Raw genomic sequence first — 21,003 nt, forward strand, 5'->3', positions numbered from 1 at the left:
TGCTCGGTTTCAGCCAGTAAGCTCCTAAGGAGGTTTCACTAGAGCCCAGGTCTGTCAGATTCTAAAGCCCAAACTCTGCTGTTACATGACGCTTTGCAAAAAAAAATCAAAAAACAAAAAAACAAAAAAAAACTGTCCATGCCTTCATCTTAACTCTGGAAGTTCAAAGGTCCCTAGAAGTCAGGAGACCATCAAGAACTTAATGTGTAAAGCATTTTCACCCACCCAAGGTTCTTCTCATTTTTTGTCTTGGGCTATCAGTGCCTACTCTAGGGTAGAGTACTGTCTAGCGATAGCCTGGCTGCAGAGTGAGTTTAAATTCTTTCAACACTGCTGAACTTGCTTAGAACTTTGACAGCACCTCCTACCCACTCCCTGTCTCCACTCCACGTCCTGGATTCAGCAACTGGACCCGGAAAAGAGGCATCCACCAAGCAAAAAACTCAATGGTGAGACACCTCTTCCTCCCGCAAAACCCCGAGCAACACTTCTTTCAAATAACCACCAAAATGTCCTTTCCCTACTAGTTCTTTTTCTTGTGTGGGAGAAAAAGATTTTTTAAATGGGTTACTGTGGATTAGCCATTAGAAAGCCCCTGCTGAGCTCATGCTTTATCTCAGTTAATACTTAAATATGCGCAGCCAGAGACACGCTCATACAGGGCTTTTGGGTGAGGAGAGAAGAGTACACGGAGGTAATTTTGTCATTTTTCTTGGCAAAGGAGCAGCCTGTTAACAAACACATTTTGTTTTGAAAACCAGATTCTGAAAACAAAAGCAAAAATTGATTATAAAATACATTATATCTTCCTCTATCTCTGTGGAGGGAGAACCAAATAAACTCACACCAATGGGCAAGTATTGAATGATAAGAATGATAACGACTGCTGGTTACTGAGCACTTGGTTTCTGCCAGGCTTTTTTCTAGATGCTTTTACCAACGTTCCTTCACTAAACCTGCACAATGCTATGAAGTTCCTATTTCAAAGACAAAACAGGCTTAGGGACTCTATCTTCAAAATAATAATTACATATAATTATTTGGCACTTACTACGTGCCAAACTCTGTTCTAAGTACCTTAAATATGCATATACTGACTCATTTAATCCTCACAACAGCCCTATAAAGTATGTGATACTCTAACAGACCAGCAAACCAATGGAAGAAGTCACTAAGTCACTTGCCCAGGGTCACACAGCTGTTAAGCAGAGGATTTAAACCAAGCTTGTCCAACCTGCAGCCCAGGATGGCTTTGAATGTGGCCCAACACAAATTTGTAAAGTTTCTTAAAGCATTATGAGATTTTTTTGCGATTTCTTTCTTTTCAGCTCATCAGCTATTGTTAGTGTTAGTGTATTTTATGTGTGCCCCGAGACCATTATTCCAGTGTGGCCCAGGGAAGCCAAAATACTGAACACCTCTGCGAGGTACTCTGCCCTTAGTCACTAAGCTGTACTGCAAAATGACTACCTGGGCTTTTGTTTCTTTCATTTTACCTTTTTTTCTGCGTTATTTCTCTAACACGACTGGAAAATTTATGACCTGGGCTTTTGTTTCTCTTATTTTACCCTTTTAGTTTGTTTGTTTTTGCATTATTTCTCCAAAAAGACTGGATGCTCTTGAGGACAGAGACCACTTTTCATACCCCCCTTCAGCCATCAGTATTATGAGCCAGCTAGGCAGTCATCAATAAATAGCTGAGTCTCGTGTGATACGCAAGAGATCCAAGTGCGGGGGGCTTTTCACTCCCAGTTCCACTACCCTACCCAGGTTTCCAGCCTCTCCCACCTCAGTGCCCCCAAGAGAGCCCTGACCAGCTTGTATGTGTCCATTCCAGGGATATGTGAGGGCAGACTAGGACAGTCTGAAAATGGTCTCACATAGGATCAGATTCCTTTACTTCCCATTTCCAAGCCACTGGAGAGCAAACTCACAGCAGCCGGAATGCCAAATCTTGCTCCATTCCCCTACCTGCCTGCCTGGTGTCTGTGACAGGAGGCCTCCCTCCTACTAGACTCAGGAGAGACCTTAGAAGCCATCATCAATCAGTATGTCAGCACGCAAGAAGGTGTCTACAACCACCCCTGCCCTACAGGATAAAAAACAAGCCCTTTAGCTAGCTCATGCATCCTTTTCGTCTAAAAAAACCCAGTGTCACTCTTCAAAGCTCAGCTCACATACCACTTCCAATGTGAAACCTTAGGAAATAACCCTGGTTTTAAGTATCTGGTTAATGGTAAGTTATATCCAAGTTTACAGTGGATACAAAAATGACCTAAAACCCTAACCAAAATACTGCCATGGCCAACTAGGGAACATAAAATTTCAGATTAGTGATTTAATAAGATCGTCCTGAAAGGACATTTCACTCTGAAATACGCAGAATGGGTATGGGTTTGAACTAAAAAAAAGCTATATAATCAATGATTCTTGGAAACAAAATCATCTGAGAAGGCAGAGCACTCTGTACCACTGTAACTTATAAGCCAATTTTCTCTTTCTCTCCCTGGCCAGATAGTTGTTCTTCATCTCAAAAATCAACAACCTGCCTGCCAATCTCTGATAATGGCTCAAGACATTAGCCTAAGAATAAGGATTGAAATAACGAGGCTTGCCTTAAGGTAGTGACAGATATTCCAGAAAACAGTGGCCACTTGCTAGGACCGGTGCCGTAGGTATCTGGGCTGACAACACAACCTGCATCCTCTGAGATCAGACCCCTCAACTCTGAGTCTGGCAGTCAGTCACTGAGGACCAATGAGTCTGGGCCAACTGATATGCCTTACCTGTCTTGTTACCACAGAAAAATAAAAGGATTACTTGTAAGTGAAATTTTCAACTAACACATTTCCCAGTACCAAAACATTAAAATGGTAGCTGTTTGAAAAGTATATACTGGACATAAACTAGCCTTCTCTAGATTACACTGAAGTGTGCTCCTACAGTAAATAGCCTCAGACTGTTTCCTCTGCATGAAGCTCCCTTCCCCCACCCTCACCACTACCTAGGAAGAACTGAGAGGAAAAGCAGATAACCAAGCTTACGCAACACACTAGCTGAATTCAGACACAATTCTAAGTCAAAGTGCTCTGGCTTTCCTTGCAAGGAGGCAGCAGGCAGGGAAAGAAACCTCAACGTACAGAGGACCTTTGGTGGGGGGCACCCTACTAACACTACACAATCTCACTTCAACAACCCAGGATATGGTAATGCTCTTTTATTTTAAAGACAAGGCAAATGACTCCTGGCAAAGTTGTTGGTTCACTCAAGGCCACACAGCTGGCAGGTGGTAGGGAGGGTAGGGCTGGGTCCTGGCCTTCTGACTCCACATCTCAGCATCCTTCTAAGAGAGGTCTTTCCAGAGAACACTGACACAGGCAGCAGAGCTTAGAACTCTTCTCAACACAGCTTCCCAGAGCAAGAATTTCTTGAGTTTTAGAGAAATAATTCCTTCCATCACCTTTTTAACCATAAAATCTTTTAAAAGTAAAAATTCATTGATTATTGCAAATGATTAATACAGTGAAAACAGGTATCTTATATGAGATATGTGAATGCACCTTTAACTGTGGTTCTGTGATGAACCTAGAATTTGCACTAGTTTTCAATCTTAAAGACTGAAATTAAATTTGACTATACAAAAGGGGAGATCACCAATCTAATGACCTAACAAAACTATTATTTCAATCACTCTTTTAAGGTTAAATAAAGCAAACCCAAAAAAGCATGGAAATGTTAAGTGAACTTTTCATAGAAACTACATAACAATTATTAAGATAAAAACATAATGGCAAGTATATGCTAATTCATTTTACACAGTTTTATCAACACTCCTGTTTAAATTGTAACAAACATCAGATACATTTAACCCTGTGCACATAGTACTCATTCAATAAATAAACTTTTGCCGGGCGGGGTGGCTCACGCCTGTAATCCCAGCACTTTGGGAGGCCGAGGCGGGTGGATCACAAGGTCAGGAGATCGAGACCATGGTGAAACCCCGTCTCTACTAAAAATACAAAAAATTAGCCGGGCGCGGTGGCAGGCGCCTGTTGTCCCAGCTACTCAGGAGGCTGAGGCAGGAGAATGGCGTAAACCCGGGGGGCGGAGCTTGCAGTGAGCTGAGATCCGGCCACTGCACTCCAGCCTGGGCCACAGAGCGAGACTCCGCCTCAAAAAAAAAAAAAAAAAAAAAATAGTAATAATAATAATAAATAAATAAACTTTTTAGTGTGAGTCTATAAAAATGTCAAGCAGCCAGGTGCAATGGCTTACACCTATAATTCCAGCAGCTTGGGAGGCTGAGACAAGAGGATCATTTGAGCCCACGAGCTCGAGATGAGCCTGGGCAACAAAGTAATATCCCATCTCTTTAAAAAAAGAAAAGAACTGAGAATGGTGGCTTGTATCTCTAATCCCAGCTACTCCAGAGGCTCAGGTGGAATAGCTACTCCAGAGGCTCAGGTAGAGTTCACAGTTGCAGTGAGCTATGCTTGTGCCACTACACTCCAATCTGGGCAACAGAGCAAGACTCCTTTAAAAAAAAAAAAAAAAAGAAAGGTAAGTAACTGCAAAATTTATATGTATATATGAAACACCAGCACCCATTTCCACTCAGTTAAGAATGCACTTGTAATTCATTTGACCTCCACTTTTATGCATAGAAAAAAAGCTTATTTTAGGAAATATAAAATACATCTAAAGCTTTACCAAAGTGCAATACTAACTTTAACTTTTTACATTTGGATTATTTCCTGCAAAAGTGAGGTGGCGATTTAATTTCTTATTTCAAAGTCCACATGCAAGGATGTGCCCAACAACTATAAATAATCTTTTCTAAAAATTGCACCCATTCCAGCTGGGCCCATAGCTTTCTTCTTGCCTCTATTTATTAAGCAAAAAACCTACTGACCTGATAAAACGGATTTCTCCCTTCACATATTAAAATATAATTCTAAAACCTGATCTTCATTTGGACTTCCTTGGATTTATACTAAAAATGCTGTATCTTTCTAGAGTAAACCGAGAGGTTTTTTTTTTTTTTTAAACCATTATTCTATCTTAAGAAATGTCTCATCTGAAGAAGCAAAGAGATACACCCTAAAATTCCAGCAACCACAGCCTTCAAGTCTTTGGCTCAGATGCAGGATAAATCTTTGGAGCCAAGGGTACAATGTGACCCGGGTGTACAAACTTAAACCTTGCTCACTAAGCAGGTCAAAGAATTTTTCTCTCAGGACATCCCGAAAATATCAAACAGATTCATGAGAAGAATGGATTTCCTTCTCCCTTCAGCCTCAAAATGATTCTATATTCCTGACACAGTTTAAATATACAATTCAGATGCCAAAATCTTGGTGACAACAAGGACTGCTCCCTGTCCATTAACGTGATACCTACTTTCACTGAGGAATACGAATTTCTCAATCATTTCAAAGTCCATTTAACAAAACAACTAAGAAAACTTGCAGATTGTTATGTATTTCTTAGATGAAAGGGGAAAACTCCTACATCAACTGTTCATTAAGAAGGAAACATTATGAGTAATTAGCATCATATATCATAAGAGGAGGCTCTTCTTAAGTCCAGTTTATGAATCCATACCTAAAGACCTGAATTTCCTTCCCTTCCCCTTTATTTTACTAGCTGAGATGAATTACTTCTTGACAGACAGCACAAACTGGTATATACTTCATTTGTTACGACTGTCATTTATACAAAGGGGTGTATTCCTTTGCCTTTCCATGTGGCTTTGTATAGTACAGACATCAAAATGTCAAACACAAAGGAGCAAAACGTCTGACAAGACCTGCCCAAGGAGAAAACAAGCTTTCCGAAAGCTGAAGCCTGACCTGGGGCCCTCAATGGGGCTAACCTAGTATCTGTTAGTCCTGAGCCTACCACAATGCTTACGGATGAACCTGGGGGTGGCAAGCTTCTCCACCCAAACTGAGAAGGTGATACATTAAAAAGGTGCAGGTGGGTTTACTAAAACCTATCTGCCACAGTATCCCCTACTCACCCACAAAGGATCCTATAACTCCTATCCACTCACCAATGACCCAGAAATCATGAAAGGAGGCCAACTTATATGCTAATCAGAGTAGGCTCCTGCTGTCTCTGCCCACCCCTTCTGGATGGCTAACCCTAGCGCATCACCACAGTCCTCCCCAAACCCAGATCCTGGAAACCATCACCACATTCCAGCAGGTTTCTGAGGCATGCTGTAGCCCCATGATATGTCCGAGATGAGATGGAAAACAGTGCCACAGACTGGAGGTGGACACAGAGGGTCCATCCTGGCTTTCCTACTGTCCTGGAGGTGGTCCAACCTCCTGCTGCTTCCACTGAAGCTTAGGAAGGGAAACCCTTCCAACTTTTTTTTTTTTTTTTTTTTCTAAAAGGCTCTCTTATGCACAATTCCAGAAGAATCAAGTTTCTGAAGCAATGCCTGAACAAGAGCCACAGCACACGGGAGGCCCGGCTCTCTCACAGACATCATGCAAAATGAGTCACTGCATCTACGTCTACTGCTATTGCTGCTGCCACCCTTGCTCAGAGTAAATGAGGAAGACAACTGATTCACAAGGGATCCGTGGAAACTGATGTGTAAGATCAGCACAGCAACAGGGAAGGGGGCATCCAGTAAGAGTTCCTCATATGGGCCCCTTCCCTAGAGGGGGAGAAAGGCTCCTGTCAGGGTTTGTGTGGTAGTCAGAGTGGGAGGAGGACAGGAGCAACAATAGAAAGGGGAAAGAAAACAGAGATGTTAGAACAAAACAAAACAAAAAACACCAAAAAACAATATTGGTGGGGGAAACAAATTCTCATCTCAACCAGATCCTTGTAGTAATTCTCCAAGGGGCAAGGACTCCTTCCTCTCATTTGACCCCAAAGGGAAATATCTGAACAGATCCCCTGTCCCTCCCTGCCTACCCTGATTCGAGTAGACTCTCAGGTACAAAGCAAGATAGAAAGCTTCGCTCTCCTGACTCTCCAGCTCTCCAAGAGGAAGTTAAGTCTCAGATACCCCTGCTTTTTTTTTTTTTTTTTGAGAGTCTTGCTCTGTCGCCCAGGCTGGAGTGCAGTGGCACGATCCGGGCTCACTGCAAGCTCCACTTCCTGCGTTCAAGCGGCTCTCCTCCCTCAGCCTCGCGAGTGGCTGGGATGACAGGTGTGCGCCACCACACCCAGCTAATTTTTTTGTATTGTTAGTAGAGACGGGGTTTCATCATGTTCACCAGGCTAGGATGGTCTCGAACGCCTGATCCCAAGTGATCCACCCACCTTGGCCTCCCAAAGTACTGGGATTCCTGGCGTGAGCCACCACGCCGGGCTTCCTCTGCTTCTATCTTCCCAACTCTCCATACGAAACTTGCCAGTTTACTCCTTAGCTGCCTCAGGCCCACAGCCTTCCCTACTGTCACATGAACATGACTGCACAAGACCCAAGGCCAAGCTCAAAAGGAATTCTTTCTAGTACATCCCTGTCACTAGGCACTACCTACCTGGCAAAGTACTTATGTGGCCTGACTTCAGGAGAGCCACAGACCTCTCACCTTCAATTTTCTCCCCACATACTTCTGAAATGGACCATGCCCCCTGTGAGGCTTCAGCTAGGTTTCTCAGCCTTGGCATTACTGGCATTTTGAGCTGGACAAATCTGTTGTGGGCCTCTCCTGTGCACTGCAGGATATTTAGCAGCACCCAGACCTCTACCCACTAGACTCTAGCAGCACCACCCTTCCCCCACCGCAACTGTGACAATCAAAGTGTCTAAATATTCCCTAGGGGCAAAACTACATGCTTTCCTCCTCCCCAAATCCCTTGAGAATCATCAGCTTAAGATACTACCTTTGCATATTCTCTTTGTAAATTCCCATATTCTTTGAGGGAGAAGTAAGACCTGGAGCCCTTTGGGCCAAGGCTGAGGGGGCAGATGAGAATGGAGAATGCTGCAATAGGAAATAGAATGCAAGATAAGACAGCTGACCTTCATTCACAGCACAGGACCTGAAGCTGCTTCTCCCCTACTTACAAAGGAACAGAAGTAAATTCAAGTCTTTGCCTTATCCACGGGATATGGACTTGACATTATAAGAAGCTAACAGAACTTTAGAGAGAATAACCACACCATTCATAACCAAAGGGCCAAACTAGACCTGCCCAATGAAATGAAGCCCAAAATTCCAGCAATTTGACTGAGGAAGTTCTCTAGGAGTATCTGGCCAAGTGCCCTGGCGTCCCATGTAGAAAAACTGAAGTAGGTGAGACACAAACCTATGACGTCTCTGAGAGGGTTAACGCAAGTGGAATGATGCTGTTGGTGGCCTCAAAGAAACTTGGAACCACATTTAAAGACGAACCAAAAACTATTATTCTAGGAGATCTGGATATTAAACAAAAAAGGTAAAACATTCCTGCCTTCAAGTTGCTGACAATCAAGTTGGGCAGAGAAAAGATTAAGTACATATCCATTAACATCTTCATCACCACTTAATAGCAGCAGCTAAGCTTTATTGGAAACTTATAATTTGCCAAGCTCTAACCTGTGCACTTTATATCCATTATCTATTTTAATCTGTACAACAACCCTACAATATAGGGAGGATTAATATCCCCATTCTATAACTGAAAAAAAAATCGAGGTTCAAAGAGACTAAGTGATCTATCTGAGGACATACAGCTGATAAGTGGGGGTGCTGGGCTTCAAATATAGATTCCTTTAATTCCAAACGCATGTTTCTAACCACCGTCCAATACTGCACTGAAGACCACAACACTGTAAGGGTGTAGAAGAGCAGGGTGCTGAGGCTGGTCACCACTGGGATTGCAAAGGAAAACCAAAGACCAGGTATGGCAAAGGAGGAAAAAAAGTGCTTCCACAGCAAAAAGTCCTTTAAAAACTAGTTCCATGTCTCATAGCAACTTAACCAGCTATTGGAAATGCTATTGCCCACAAGATAAATCAAAGATTTTCCTTGAAAGGATTGTGGGGTTGGAGTGAATGCGATGCTGGGGTGCCGCAGGCAGGCACAGATGAAGGCCAATAAATGCTCTTTCTTCTTCCAGGGATAAGTGTCTTCCTTTCTGGTGGGCTTAAAACTTCATTTTCACAACCATACCCATCTTTTAAGTCAGTGGGTCATCCTTCTTTTGGAGTCATGGACCCCTCTGAGGATCTAGTGAATGCTACATACCCAAATCTGAGAAAAAACATTCATACACACAATCTACCATCTTCAAAACACTGAAACAGCCTTTACATTTTGAAGATGCATACCATCTTCAAAACACTGAAACAGCTTTTACATTTCACAAGGTCAGAAAGATGCAGAACTCTTAATTTGACCCTAGGTTTGAATTTCACTTTTTCAGGCTTTTTCATTCTAATGATCCATCTGCTCCTTCTAAACTCTTATATTGGGCTGAAAAATTAACATGGTGAGGCCAGGCGCGGTGGCTCACGCCTGTAATCCCAGCACTTTGGGAGGCCGAGGCAGGCAGATCACAAGGTCAGGAGATCGAGACCATCTGGGCTAACATGGTGAAACTCCGTCTCTACTAAAAATACAAAAAGTTAGCCAGGCATGGTGGTGGCCGCCTGTAGTCCTAGCTACTCGGGAGGCTGAAGCAGGAGAATGGCGTGAACCCGGGAGGCAGAGCTTGCAGTCAGCGAACATTGCCACACTACATTCCAGCCTGGGGGACAGAGCGAGACTCTGTCTCAAAAAAAAAAAAAAAAAAAAAAAAAAAAAAAACTAACATGGTGAAAGATTCATTCCAGTAATTTTCCACTACAGTAGCTGAGGTACGTCATGCACTATACACATACTTGATTCTTTCTTCTGGACGTTGCCTTGTAAATTGCATTTTGAACTATGCCTCCTGCCATGGCCTTAACAGTGACCAAGAAGTCCCTGTGACTTGATGTCATCTGATGCCTTTGGGACTCACACAGCAAGCAGCTGGCAAGGCAGCAGGGCTTACTTACACAGGCAGGGGTTCCACGAGTCACCCCAATGACTACATCCTGAATGAACTGCTGCTCCTCGTGGACACTCCTAGCTCTGCAGGCAGAACAAGGACATACAAGCACAGCTTTTAAAGTGCTTAATGGTGATTACGCTGGTTTGGTGATTCACTAAGCAGTACAGAATGTGCCCAATTATATACTCTATTTTTTTCCAATCTTATTTCATAAACCCCAATTTCACAGGAACATAGATTTTCCATCCAAACAAAATTATCTAATTTTAACAATTAAAATACTAATTATCCTCAAAATCCTCCTTTGAAATGGGGCTTTAAATAAGACATGACTTTAATAGGCATTTTAATATTTTTGGTTGTATCATTCATTGAAACATCTAAGGAGTGCCTTCATTTTGGATACCGTGGGAGGCTACAGGCAAAGAGAGTATTGAATGTCAGTAATAAAACACTATTCAATAAAACCCCAGTACAGGCTCTGTATCGAATAAAACTTTTATCAAGTAAAAACATTTACAATATTAATTTTGTTCTCCCCTACTCCCACCCCAGGTTAAAAACTACAACTTGAAATCTTTTCATAATAAGCTGCCAACAGCAGCTGCTATTGACTAAGAGAAAGAAAAATAAAAGAAAATTGTTATTACTATAAACAAATTATTCGTTCTTTCCAAGATAAATAATGACTTGATGTTCTCATTCTCACAATCAGAAGCGTGGCTTCATAATAGTAATTATCTCAGCTCCACCAGAAAACCATCAAGCATTCAAACCCATTTGCTGTGTACAGCCCTACCATCTACCATCTATAAAGTCCTATAGGAGAAACACAGGGGTCCTATCTGCAAAAAGCAGGTCACTTCAGTTTTTGGGAGAAACTTCTGCAACCCACCTGGAATAAAAAGATACCACTTACCACCAGATATTTTCCTACTAAAAAAATTTTCTCCCTCCTACTTAAGGAAAAGGATAGACGAAAATTATATCATATTAAAGTGTTAAGGAAAAATGTTCCACATGTAAAAACAAATCAAAAGGCACATGAAACCACGTTAAGACCTCAAAGACAGGAATTAGTCAATCATACTGTATATTTCTGGGCTCCTGAGTACAAGCATGGTCTGTTTTTCTGATCCAAAAATCTAATAAAAGAATTTATTAATTTAAAGATCTAACAGAGGACACTGTTAGAAATTGGTTTGGGGAAGGCACCATGCTCTCGGCCAAGGAGTTATTAACTCTTCTGCACTAAGAATGGATCTGTGACGATTCACTATGACTACAGCACATCAAGCTTGGCCCTATCCTTTGAATTTACCCTGTAAGGACAGACAGGTTTAGGATACGAAACCTCAAGAAGGTGGTGCCACGTCTTAGCTTGCCATGTACAGGAGACTGATTTGCCAGGCTTTGCAACCAAGCTTAAGTGAGATTTAGGAGTAAGACATGCCAAATTAAAACTCTTAAGGACCATTAATCACATCCTCATGACTTCAGATATACCAATACAACATATGCTTATGTAGGTCTGGTCTTTATTCTTAATCGGGGGTATTAGCTTCCTACTGCAACAGTCTATAGAAGGAATTGTTTCAAAAGTGGGGCAAGCATGGTTCAGTCCATTCATTATTTTTAGTAATTAAAAAATACAGATATGACTATGAAAGTTTTGTTATTCTCAGACGCAAATAAACAGATGGCCAGTGAGGAAATGAGATCAACTTTACATCTGAGAATACACTATATTCCACTTTCAGTTTCTGAATGTCAAAGCTTGGGAGATAAATCCAAGAATCCAACCTGTAACCAGAATAGGAAAACTATTTTTATTTCATTTGTTTGGCATATTCCAACTGTTAAGAAGTAGAATAAAGAGAAGTAATGCCTAGCAGGGCACAAAGCACTTAGTTGGTATTTAATAAATATTATTTGGATGACAAAAGAATGAGAAGAGCCAATTATTCCAACGAAGACTAGCATATTGAAAATTCAGGTGTCTCTTCTTCAAATCACAAACACCCTAAGTTAGAAAGTAAAGAATGCCACGTTTGTGTTACATAGGCAGAATGCTTCCTGCCTTGCCCCCAAGGTTACACTGACTTCTTTTTTCCTCTTCCTATACAGGCTCTGCTTTAAAGAGTAATATAGCAGCACATTTTGGCATTGGCATCATATTTATCATGGCTTCCATCTACGACAGAGGAACAACTAGAAAACCAGACAAAACACAGGAGACAACTGTTTTCAGACACTGGACAACAGGCAGTAGAGGACTTAATTTCTGAGAATAGTGAAACAAATGAGGCAAGCCTTGAACTGATTTGCCTGAACTTATTGCCAGGAGGTAGTGTCCAAGCCACAGCAAAGAGAAGGGGGAACACAGAACATGTCAGTCTCACTGAGTAGAGGTAACACAGATTAGTAATCAGGGAAGCCGCATTCAAGGAGGCCAAAACGGCTAGAATTGGAAGGGCAGAACACCCAGGAGAAGAGAGCAGCCCCAAAGGGTCGGTTCCTAGAGTCTTAGACTGATCTGCACATCTGTCAAAGGAAACTACTTAAAGTTAGGGATAGAAGCACCAGAAAGCAGTTGGCCTAAGAAGTCCTAGAGTTCACACAAAGCTAGCAATGGTTCATGTTTCCACCAGCAACAAAAACAAGAGTAATTCACAAGACACCCAACGTCAGGTAAAGTCCTCAGAAGAATACTGCCTTACGGCGGATAAGTACTGGGGCTACATCATCCCTAATGGGTGCTCTGGAGCCACCCTAACAAAGTTTACATGCTAGCTTCAAAACGATATGACTGATTCCAAGTAACTTAACTGCATGCCAGAACAAAGTCTAGCACTTTTGAAAAGAATACAACAAAATCTAGCACTCAATGAAGTAAAATTCCCTCTCCTTCGTCTGCCGCTGCTGCCTCCCTCTTCTGTGGCTCCTGGTGCTGCTCGTATGCTCATTCAGTGTGGACCTGATACCTCTCTTGTGAAGCGGCAGCTGAGGAGACTCTGGCACCCATCACGGCTGACAAAAAGCCCCAGGAAGGAGTCAAGACTGAGAACAACGATAGTATTAATTTGAAGGTGGTGGGGCAGGGTGGTTTTGTGGTGTAGTTTAATATTTAGAGGCATACACCACTTAGTTAACTAATGACAGCCTATTGTGAACGACGGGGATTGTCAATGAGGCAGAACAGACTCCGATCTTACCGGCAACCAATCAATGAAAAAGACACACCTGCGCAGTTGGAAATGGAGGATGAAGATACAATTGATGTGTTCCAACAGCAGATGGGAGGTGTCGACTGAGAAGGGAACCTGCTTCTTCATTCCAGAACTCTGTTCTTGCAGACCAAGATTCCATTCTTAGGTAGAAAACTGCAATTTGGTTCCAACACTCCCTGACTACTACGGTATAGTTTTCTCTGTTTGTTCATTTCCTCCTTCTCCATTCCTTTACTGTATATAAAAGTAACTGGTATATGTGCACAAGTATATATATATATATATTTTTTTTTTTAGCAGCCAACGGTATGTTTTGATTGACATCAAGTGGAGATGGGATGGGGAAAAATACTGATTCTGTGAAAATGCCCCCACTCTCCATTAGTGGCATGCTCATTCTGCTCTTCATGTTCCAGTAAGTTATTTTGCTCTCACTGTTTTAACAACAACAAAAAAACAAACAAAAAAACCCATAAAAATCCTCGCATACCTTGTTCAACTGGAGAATTTTAATGTTTTTCATTGATCATTGTAAAACCAAGGACAATTTTACAACTTTTTCGTATGTAGCTGTTACACGTAGGGCAGTCTGTCTTTAACTAGGGATAAATCACTCTAAAAAAAAAAAAAGAATCCTATATAGTTTTCCCTTTAAGTCAAGTGTCTTGCTGTTTAAATAAACTTCTTGTTTAATACGAAAAAAAAATATGTAAAATTCACAATGCCTGGCATCCAAGTAAAAATTACCAGGCATAGCAAAGGAACAGGAAAATATGACCCATGAAAATGAAAATAATCAATCAATTAATAGACCCAGAAATGAGACAAGACGATGGGACTAGCAGACAAGGGCACTGAACTAGCTATTATAACAGTGTAGCTTCTTTAAAAAACAACTTGGCAGTTCCTCAGGAGGTTAAAGAGAGGTACCACATGACCCAGCAATTCCCTCCTAGGCATATACCCAAAGACATCAAAATAGTATGTCCACATAAAAACTGGTAACAAATGTTCACAGCAGCATTATTCATAACAGCTAAAAACTGGAAACAATTCAAATGCCCAGCAACTGATGAATAAATAAAATGCAGTATATCCATATAATGGATTATTATTTAGCAATAAAAAGAAACTAAGTACTGATAAATGGATGAACCCGGAAAATATCATACTAAGTGAAAGAAGGCACTCACAAAGTACTACCTATTGTACGATTCCATTGATATGAAATGTCCAGAATAGTCCCTATAGACTGACATTTCCTATCAATATAGGCTGAGAAGGAGTGGGGTACATGGTAAATGACTGCTAATAGATACAAAGTTTCTTTGTGGGGTGACAAAAGTATTGTAAAATTAGATTGTGGTTGTACAACAGATAGTTGCACAACTCTGTGAATATACTAAAAACCATTAATTTGCACACTTTAAATTGGTAAATTATATGGCAATGTGAATTAGGTCTCAACAAAGCAGTTAAAAAGTTATAAATGTGACCAGGCGCAGTGGCTCACACCTGTAATCCCAGAACTTTGGGAAGCAGAATCAGGAGGACTGCTTGAGTCAAGGAGGTGAGACCAGCCTGGCCAACTTGGTGAAACCTCATTTCTACTAAAAAATACAAACATTGGCCAGGCGCTGTGGCTTACGCCTGTAGTCTTAGCACTTTTGGGAGGCTGAGGCGGGCGGATCACAAGGTCAGGATATCGAGACCATCATGGCTAACACGGGGAAACCTCGTTTCTATTAAAAATACAAAAAATTAGCCAGGCGTGGTGGCAGGCGCCTGTAGTCCCAGCTATTCAGGAGGCTGAGGCAGGAGAATGGTGTGAACCCGGGAGGTGGAGCTTGCAGTGAGCCAAGACTGTGCCACTGCACTCCAGCCTGGGCGACAGAGCGAGACTCCGTCTCAAAAAAACAACAAAAAAAAATTAGCTGGGCATGATGGCACATACCTGTAGTCTCAGCTACTCGAGAGGCTGAGGTGGGAGAATCGCTTGAACCTGGGAGACAGAGGTTGCAGTGAGCCGAGATTGCACCATTGCACTCCAGCCTGGGTGACAAGAGTGAGACTCCTTCTCAAAAAAAAAATTATAAATATACTCTATGTAGTAAGAAGGTAGAAGGAAAAAAGGGCAGGAAAATGAAAGATATAAAAGAAATAAACCCAGTGGTACTTCTAGTAGAGAAAAATAAATTTAAAAATACACTGGATGGGATTAACAGCAAATTAAACATTGCAAAAAGATCAGTAAATTATAAGACACAACAATAGCAACTAACTAACCCAAATGAAGCACAGGGAAAGACTGAAAATGAAACTGAGAGTATCCAGTGATCTATGGGGACAATATTAAATTGTCTAACATATGTGTAATTGAGATCATAAAAGAAGAGGAAAGAGGGAGAAGATGGAAAAAAAATCTGAAGAAATAATAGCTGAATTTTAAATTTTTTTAATAAAAAACTATAAACACTCAGATCCAAGAAAAACTCAACAAACTCCAAAAAGAACAGATGTAATAATAGGGCACATCATCATAATCAAAACCAGTGATACAAAAAAAAAAAAATACTTAAAAGCAGCAGAAGAAAAAAGACAGAGAAACAAAGATAGAATGAGCAAATCGCTTTTCAGAGACTATGTGAGACAATGGAGGAACATCCTTACTAAGAGAAGTAAAAAGCTACCAATCTAGAAAGTTATACCTAATAAAAATGTCTTTCAAAAACAAAGGTAAAATCTTTTTCAGACAAACAAAAATGAAAATCAATGCCAACAGTGGTACATTCAAAGAGATGTTTTAAAAAGTCGTTTCATCAAGCAGAGAGAAAATGGTACCAAATGGGCATTTGAACTTAAAGGAATGAAGAGTGGGAAATGATCAATATGAGTAAATATAGATAATATTTTCTTGTCCTCAATCTTTTTAAAAAATAATGACTATCTAAGGCAAAAATAACAATATATTCTGGGGCTTATAACATACATGTAGAAGTAAAATAGCGTTAAGAATAGTAAGGAAGAAGTGGCCGTATATTGTTTCAAGGATTTTACACTCCATGTAAAGTGGCAGAAGATTGACTATGGTCAGCTAAAGATGTGTAAATCCCAGAGCAACCATTAAAAAATAAAGAGATGTACCTAATAAGCCAAGAGTGGAGATAACATGGATTCATTAAAATCAAACAAAACCACCTAACTCAAGAGAAGGCAAGAAAAGGGGGAATAGGACACAAAGAACAAATGGGACAAATAGAAAACTAATAGCAAGATAACAGATTTAAACCCAAATATAATTACATTACACAAAGTAGTCTTTGAAGAAATGAAAAAACAAACAAACAAACAAAAAAACCCAAAACAACAACAAAAAACCCTCCAAATAAAAGCCAGAGATTGTCAGCCTGGATTAAAAAACACTCAACAATTTGCTATCTGCACGGAATCCACTTTAAATATGAAGACACAGATATCTAAAAGTACAAGGAAAAAAGATCTGTCATACAAACAGTAATCAAAAGAAAGCTGGAGTAACTATATTATTAACAGCTATGAATGAACAGATTTCAACAACAAATACTGCCAAGGATGAAGAGAGACAATTCATAATAGAAGAGTCAACGTATCAAGAGAATATAACAACCTTAAATGTTTATCTGCCTAATAACAGATTTTCAAAATACATAAAGCAGTATACAATTATTATTTTTCAATTAAAGTTTGTTAAAAACATGAAGCAAAAACTAATAGAACTGAAGTAAACAAATCCACAATTACAGGTGGATATTTCAACATTCCTTTCACAGTAATTGATAGAACATGTAGTGAGAAAATAAACTTGACTAACTTGACCTAATTGACATTTATAGAACAAACCACCCAAAACAGCAGAAAACACATTCTTTTTAAGTACACAGAAAACATTCAATAAAATAGACAATATTCTTGGCCCATAAAACAAGTCTCAATAAATTTAAAAGAACACAAAATAGATTCTCCAACCACAAAAGAATTTAGTTAGAAAACAATAATAGAAAAATATTCAGAAAATCCTCCAAATACTTGGAAATTTAAAAATTCACTTCTAAACAAACCACAGGCCAAAGTAATTACAGGTAAAATAGAAACAATTTTTAACTGAATGCAAAAACAAGCAAACTTCATTGGATACAGTTATAGCAGTTGTAGCAAGCAATGTATAGCTTTTAGCATTTATATTAGGAAGGAAGGTCTCAAGTAAATGATCTAAGGTTTCACCTTAAGATGCCAGAAAAAGAGCAAATTAAACCCACAACATGCAGAAGGAAAGAAATAAACGACTAAAGGAGAAAAAAAAAATTAATGGAAGTAAAAACATAAAAGTAATAAAGGGGAGAAAAAATCAGTGGAACCAAATGTTAATTCTTTTAAAAGATCAATAAAATTGCAAGGCACTAAACAGATAAGGAATGAGGGGGAAAGGGAGTTAAGACAAATTATCAACATCAGGAATGAAAATGAAATCACTACAGATGATATATCTATTAAAAGAATAATAAGAGAACATTATAAATGACTTTATGCCTATAAATTAGACAACTTAAATAAAATGGGCAAATTCCTTAAAAGACACAAACTATCAAAACTCATTCAAGAAGAAACAGACAAGCCAACAGCATTGTATCTATGAAATAAACTGAATTAGCGGTTAAACATTTTCTCACACACAAAAAACCTCCAGGCTCTGATGGCATAACTGCTGTTGAATTCTACCAAACATTTAAGGAAGAGACAGTACAGTGCTACCACAAGAGCAGAACAGAGAACACTTTCCAACTCATGTTATGAGACCACCGTTATCCTGGTACCCAAATCAGGCAAAGATATAAGAAATGTATAGATCAATATTCCTCATGAAGACAGACACAAACATCGTTAACAAAATTTTAGCTACTTGAATGTCATGATAACATATCATGACCAAGTGGGATTTATCCCAGAAATGTAAGGTTGGTTTAACACTTCAACTCGGTCGATGTATTTCATCATATTAAAAGACTGAAAAAGAAAAACCATCTGATCTTCTCAAAAGGTGAGGAAAAAGCATCTGACAAAATTCAATACCCACTCATAATTTAAAAAACAAAAACTACTCAACATATAAGAATAGAGAAACCTACCTCAGCCTGATAAAGGAAACATGTGACAAACTTACACCTAACATGATACTTAACAGTGAAAGATTGAATGCTTTCCCCTTAAGATGAGAAAAATGGCAAGGATCTCTGCTTTCACCACTGCTATTCAACAATGTACTGGAGGTCCTGGCCAGTGAAATAAGGCAAGAAAAAGAAATAAAGGGTATACATTATACATTAGAAAGGAAGAAACCTCTGTTTTTTTTTTTTTTTTTTTTTTTTTTGAGACAGAGTTTTGCTGTTGTCACCCAGGCTGGAGTGCAATGGCACAATCTTGGCTCACTGCAACCTCCACCTCCTGGGTTCAAGCAATTCTTCTGCCTCAGCCTCCCGAGTAGCCGGGATTACAGGTGCCCACCACCATGCCTGGCTAATTTTTGTCTTTCTAGTAGAGACGGGGTTTCACCATCTTGGCCAGCTGGTCTCGAAGTCCTGACCTCAGGTGATCCGCCCACCTTGACCTCCCAAAGTCCTGGGATTACAGGCATGAGCCACCGCGCATGGCCAGAAAACTCCATTTATAGACACGATCATCAATGTAAAAAAATCCTAAGAAATCTACAAAAAGGATATTACAACTAGTACATGAGTTTAGCAAAGTTACAAGATTAAGGTCAATACACAAAACTCAATTAATTATATTTCTACATACTAAACAAACGGAAACTAATTTTTAAAATATCATTTACAATAGCATCAAAAGCTGAAGTTCTTGGGGATAAATTTCACAAAAGGTATGTAAGAATTGTATTTTAAAACATATAAAACACTGCTGAGAGAAATTAAAGATGACTAGATCTAGAACAGTCCAAATGATTTTGAAAAAAAACTAAACTGGAAGAGTTATACTACCTGATAAAATAAAGCTGCAGTAATAAAGACCAATGTGGTATTAGTATAAGAAAAAAACATGCAATCAATAGAACAGAGGGTCTAGAAAATATGAAGGTGTCAAGGAAGTTCACTGGATAAATGAATCTAATCTTATACAAAATATTAAAATTATCCCCAAATGGATGAAAGTCTTAAATTTAGAGCTAAAACTTACCTCTTCAGTTGTTAGGACACTGTTAACAAAATGAATAAGCAATTCACAAACAGGAAAAAATACTTGGCAATACTTATTTCTGATAAAAGACATGTATTCAGAATACATAAGGAATTCCTAACTAAATGGTGTGAATACAATCCTATTTTTTTTAAAAAACAAGCAAAAGATTTCAATAGACATGTCACCAAAGACGATATACAATTTACAAATAAGCACATGAAAAGATGTATAACATTATTAATCATTAGCAAATGCAAATTAAAATTAAAATGAGATATCTACCATTACACACTCACTACATTATACAATGGAGAAAAGTAAAAATACTGGCAATTACATGTGTTGGAGAGGATGTGAAACAACTGGAACTCTCATACATTGCTGGCAGAAATGCAGGACAGTACATCTACTCTGGAAAACAGTTTGACAGTTTCTTATAAAGTTAAACATACTCTGTACTTATCACACGGCAGTCCTACTCCTAGGCATTTATCACAAATAAATGAATAAATATATCCCCCAAAGTCTTGAACATAGATATTAACAGCAGTTTTATTCATAACTGTGAAAAACTGGAAACAACCCAAATGTCTATCCCCTGCTGAACGGATAAAATATTCTGGTATATTTCTATAACAGAATATCCATACAATAACGGCATACTTCTCAGCAATTAAAAGAATGAGCCACTGACAAAAGGCATTGGATGAATCTCAAATGCACTCTACTAAGTGAAAGATGCTAACACAAAGGGCTACATACAGTATGACTCTCCATTTATATGAAATGCTAGAAAAGGCAAAAAGCAGCTCAGCAGTTGTGGGTAGGTAGGGGGAGGGAGAGGGACTGATGAAAATAAGCCATGAGGGAATTTTTTGTGGTGATGAAATGTTTGAAATGTTTTATCATAATTGTGGTGTTAGTTATAAAACTGTACACATTCACTAAAACTCAAATTTTATACTTAAATTGGTAAATTTCAGTGTTTTCAAATTACGACTCAATAACTATGATTGTTTTCCACAGGTAAATTTCAAAATAAATCACCAGAGTTTCAAAACAGGGAGGCAATTTTATGTCACTGTAAAATTAACCAAATGCCACAAAAACAGCAGGATTATAGGAAAAGAGTTTTTATCTTTTCTGGGTTACAAGATGTGCAGGGAGGAACAGGAACAAAAGCTGTGGGCAACAGGAAAATGGGGAAGGCTGCTCTCTGCATTGTTTTACACTGTATTTACATGCCTCAGACTTCACCAAGTCCCTGTCCTATCACTTCTATCTACTTGCAAAGACCACAGAGTGTGAATGCATTCTCTCTCTTAAAACCAAAACACAGGGGCACACACAAAACACAGAAAGCTCCACTGTTTTTTTCTCTTAGAGCACAAAGGTGAAGAGGCTCAGCCCATGAAGCTGAGACGTTCAGTCCCACGACTTTCACTTGTACTTAAGAACACTGAATCCTCTCCTTTTAATTCTATTGAGTTTCTTGTGAGGCAAATTTTCCTGTGGCCAGTTTAGGAGTTCCTGATCAGGAGTCCAGTTATTA

At 39.5% G+C, this 21,003-nt stretch overlaps 1 protein-coding gene and 1 pseudogene across 1 annotated transcript in view; one reads left to right on the forward strand and one right to left on the reverse strand.

Annotated features, from left to right (window-relative positions):
• Positions 1 to 21,003, reverse strand: part of FOXO3 (forkhead box O3) — a 128,173-nt gene that overhangs the window by 56,310 nt on the left and 50,860 nt on the right. The window lies entirely within an intron of this gene.
• LOC115896910 lies at positions 634 to 13,304 on the forward strand (annotated as a pseudogene).

This window comes from Rhinopithecus roxellana, chromosome 4 (genome assembly GCF_007565055.1).
Source record: "Rhinopithecus roxellana isolate Shanxi Qingling chromosome 4, ASM756505v1, whole genome shotgun sequence".
NCBI lineage: Eukaryota > Metazoa > Chordata > Mammalia > Primates > Cercopithecidae > Rhinopithecus > Rhinopithecus roxellana.